Source organism: Etheostoma cragini, chromosome 11, assembly GCF_013103735.1.
Source record: "Etheostoma cragini isolate CJK2018 chromosome 11, CSU_Ecrag_1.0, whole genome shotgun sequence".
NCBI classification, from domain to species: Eukaryota; Metazoa; Chordata; class Actinopteri; order Perciformes; family Percidae; genus Etheostoma; species Etheostoma cragini.
Window position 1 is genome coordinate 26,449,669 of NC_048417.1, and position 5,083 is coordinate 26,454,751.

The window sequence follows — 5,083 nt, forward strand, 5'->3', positions numbered from 1 at the left end:
ACTTGCAACATTGTCCTTCAATGGAAATAATTTCCACACTTTCAGATTACTTGGAGCTAGCATAGACAGTTAAAGAAGGGAGCTAGCCATCCAATCCGAACCTCAGCCTGCTCAACTTGTGCAGTAACATTAAAATAAACAAAACCATCTTTTTTTAATTGTTTTTGAAAACTCAACAACTATAAAAGTCCCACTTAATCCCACTATTTATTGTTTGAAAAGGGCTGTCCGAAGCGTGAGTGCATACCGCTGAATTTAACTCTGATATCACAATGAAATGACAGGGTCAAATGCTGGAGAATGGGCTGGAGAGTTGACGTTTAACCCCGCCCCCTCAACGTTTAACCCCGCCCACATTGAGGTCTGCGGGCCTGCAGTCAGGGGCTTCTCTTACTATCCAATTCAATTCAATTTTATTTATAGTATCAATTCATAACAAGAGTTATCTCAAGACACTTTACAGATAGACCACACTCCATAATTTACAAGGACCCAACAGTTCTAGTAGTCTCCTCCAGAGCAAGCAACAGTGCGACAGTGGCGAGGAAATACTTCCTTTTAGGCAGAAACCTCGGACAGACCCAGGCTCATGGTAGGCGGTGTCTGACGACCGGTTGGGGTTAGAATGAAGAGTGGAAATAACAAAAATAGAAAGAAATAGTAGTTGGTAGCAGTTCTTTGTAGTAGTTCATGGCATGGCAGGACGCTGTGCAGCATTACAAGGCACAGCTGGACGTTGCTGGGCACCGCAGAGTGTAGCAGATTAACATGGCATCACAGAACGTGGAGCGGGACCATGCGATAGCTGCTACCCTGATTTTGGAGCCTCCCTGATCCAAGGGAACATGCTGGGGAAAAAAGAACATAAGGACTCCGGGGAATGACTCCCTAGAGCTAGGTTAGTAACTAGCATTTCTGGGACATGGATGCACATAAATGAAAAGATATAAAGATAGAGGAGAGAGGAACTCAGTGTATCAAAAGAAGTCCCCAGCTGCCTAAAACTATTACAGCAAAACCAAGAGAGACATTAATTATATTCTTGATTATATGATAGATAAATCTGACAACTCTGACGAGAAGCAGGTGGGCCGGGATAGGCGGACGCTGCAACTCCTCCCTCCCTTACAATATTCAATTCTATGCCCTAACTATAAGCTTTATCAAAGCATAACCAAGAGAGGCAAGGTAAAGAGAGGAGCCTTGGACAGGCTAGAACTCTCCCCAACCGGATCGGGCTGTATGCCAAGTCTCCCTTTAGTTTTATTATATTCTTGATTATATGATAGATAAATCTGACAACTATGCGAGAAGCAGGTGGGCCGGGTTAGGCGGACGCTGCGACTCCTTACTCCCTTACAATATTCAATTCTATGCCCTAACTATAAGCTTTATCAAAGCATAAACAAGAGAGACAAGGTAAAGAGAGCAGCCTTGGTAAGGCTAGAACTCTCCCCAACCGGATCGGGCTGTATGCCAAGTCTCCCTTTAGTTTTATTATATTCTTGATTATATGATAGATAAATCTGACAACTTATGCAAGAAGCAGGTGGGCCGGGTTAGGCGGATGCTGCGACTCCTAACTCCCTAACAATATTCGATTCTATGCCCTAACTATGAGCTTTATCAAAAAGGAAAGTCTTAAGCCTACTCTTAAATGTGTAGACGGTGTCTGCCTCCCGAACCCAGACTGGAACCTGGTTTCACAGGAAAGGAGCCTGATAGCTGAACGCTCTGGCTCCCGTTCTACTTTTAGAGACTCTAGGAACCACAAGTAACCCTGCATTCTGGGAGCGTAGTGCTCTCGCAGGATTGTAAGGTACTATGAGCTCTTTAAGATAAGATGGTGCCTGACCATTAAGAGCTTTGTAGGTGAGAAGAATGATTTTAAATTCTCTTCTAGATTTTACAGGAAGCCAATGCAGAGAAGCTAAAACAGGAGAGATGTGATCTCTTTTCCTGGTTCCTGTCAGAACACGTGCTGCAGCATTCTGGATCAGCTGAAGAGTCTATGGACTTTTTCGAGCAGCCTGATAATAAAGAATTGCAGTAATCTATCCTAGAAGTAACAAATGCATGGACTAGTTTTTCTGCATCATTTTTAGACAGGATATTCCTGATTTTTGCAATAATACGTAAGTGAAAAAAGGCAATCCTTGAAATTTGCTTTATGTGAGAATTAAAGGACATGTCCTGATCAAAGATAACTCCAAGATTCCTCACAGTGGTGCTGGAGGCCAGGGTAATGCCATCCAGAGTAACTATCTCTTTGGATATTGCGTCACGGAGGTGCTTGGGCCCCAGTGCAATAACTTCAGTTTTATCTGAGTTTAACATTAAAAAATTACATGTCATCCAGGTTTTAATATCCTGAAGGCACATTTGAAGTTTAGCTAACTGATTAGTTTCATCCGGCTTAATTGATAGATATAATTGAGTATCATCTGCATAACAATGAAAGTTTATGGAATGCTTCCTAATAATACTGCCTAAAGGAAGCATATATAAAGTAAACAGGATTGGACCGAGCACAGATCCTTGTGGGACTCCGTGACTAACTTTAGCGTGCACAGAGGATTCATCGTTAACATGAACAAACTGAGATCGATCTGATAAATGAGACTTAAACCAGCTTAGAGCAGTCCCTTTAATGCCAATTAAATGTTCCAATCTCTGTAATAAGATATGATGATCAATGGTATCAAAGGCAGCACTAAGATCTAGTAACACCAGGACAGAGATAAGTACTTTGTCTGATGCAATTAGGAGGTCATTAGTAATTTTCACAAGTGCTGTCTCTGTACTATGATTAACTCTAAATCCTGACTGAAAATCCTCAAATAAGCTGTTGCTATGCAGAAAGTCACACAGCTGTTTTGCGACTGCTTTCTCAAGAATCTTAGAGAGAAATGGAAGGTTAGATATAAGTCTATAGTTGGCTATAACATCTTGATCAAGGTTGGGCTTTTTTAGAAGAGGTTTTATTACAGCTACTTTAAAGTGCTTTGGTACATAGCCTGGTAATAAAGAGAGATTGATTATATCTAGTAGAGAAGTGTTGACTAAGGGTAAAACTTCTTTAAGTAGCCTAGTCGGGATGGGGTCTAAGAGGCAGGTTGATGATTTAGATAAAGAAATAATTGAATTAAATTGATAAAGATCAAGTGAAGCAAAGCAGTCTAAGCATATAACTGGTTTTACAGCTGTTTTTGAAGTTTCTGAGTTTAGAGATCAGTCAGTGTCAGTTAAAGGCAGGTCTTGGTGAATTTTGCTTCTAATAGTTATAATTTTATCATTGAAGAACCTCATAAAGTCGTTACTACTAAGAGCTATAGGAATCCTTGGCTCAGTAGAGCTGTGGACTTCCGTTAGCCTGGCTACAGTGCTGAAAAAAAACCTGGGGTTGTTCCTATTTTCCTCTATTAATGACGAGTAGTACGCTGCTATGGCATAACGGAGGGCCTTTCCTATACGTTTTACGTAAGGCTATCTTGCCAGATTAAACAAGAATTTTCTAATTTGGTGGAACGCCAGATCTTCTCAAGTTTCCGCGATATTTGCTTTAATTTGCGAGTTTCATTGTTATACCATGGAGCTAACCGTCTTTGTTTTATTATCTTCTTTTTTAGAGGGGCCACAGAGTCTAGTGTCGTTTGCAGCGAGCCTGCTGCCCTATCAACGAAATTATCGATTTGGGAGGGACTAATAGCATAGAAGTCCTCCGTTACTTTGTGACTTGGTAATGAATTAAATGCTAATGGAATCGCATCCTTAAATTTAGCTACAGAACTATCAGATAGACATCTTGTATAGAAGGTTTTGCCTAATGGCGTGTAGTTCAGCAGTATAAACTCAAAAGTTATCAAACAGTGGTCCGATAAAAAGGGATTCTGTGGGAACACTATTAAATGTTCAATTTCAACACCATATATCCGGCAATGTCTGGTTGTTTGCACAGCAACTATTTGTTAACTAGTAATTATGTATATTGCAGAGTGAGTTGCTTATTGTTCTTTATTTGTATATGTGCATTCATTATGTACATTTTATATGTACTGTGTATATTCTGTGTCTCTTTATGTTACAGAAAACCACACACTCACAACCACAAACACACCTATACAAGCGTGTAATGCACTGTATTCAATGCTGGATCTGGATTCCAATAAATCTGTTGAACTAAAACCAAAGGTTGCAGCAACTCTCTTATCGGAATACATAGCCATTTCGGGGTAGCACCAGAGATAACGCACACTGACTTCACAAACTTAGTGATGTGACCCCGATATTCGATTTTGCATTGCTTCTTCGCCCACAGCAACAGTTTTTCTTTTTCGATGTAGTGGTGAACGCATTCTCTGACAGGGCGGGATCCCTGGCGGCACCCTAGGCTTTGGGGGCCCGGTCCAGTAACTGCCTTTTTACCTTCAATTCCCTCAAGGAGACCAACCACACGTGATTTCTGATGCTTAGAACGGCAGATCAGGTCCTCCACCTAGGCCCGGAGCCTGCTGTTGTCAACTGTCATGATGGTCAGCTTTGACCGTAGTTCCACCACTTCTTGCTACATGCTGGTGATGTTATCCGAGTGAGTCGAGAGCAGACAGTAGAAGTATGTTTGGCCTCCGTGGTAGTGATAGCTTCAAGCCACGATTGTGTAGGGGCAATAATAAAAATTATAGTTTTGTTTGTTGTCTTTTATCATTGTGTGTCTTCTTTTTGTTGTTGCCTTAGAGCCTGGACTAGAGTGCGGATCGGGACGGATTTTTCTGTCCGAGCCCGGCCCGCATCCGACAAAGCAGTAACCGAACCCGACTCGAGCCCGACAGGCATTAAGATATTTATGTCCGAGCCCGACCCTAGCCCGACAATCACATTTGTTTCTCATACTAATGACACATGTACGTTTGTTTGTGTGGAAAGCCCGCTTTTATTAAGGAAGTGTAGGAAGGCATTCGGAAATGTCAACAGATGAGCGCATCAATGCACACGGGGCAACAAGCGGCATTACCTACATAATAAGCTGTTTTAAATTCAAAATGTTCAATGCCTTATCGCGCTGATGTGACCGAGCCCGACCCGA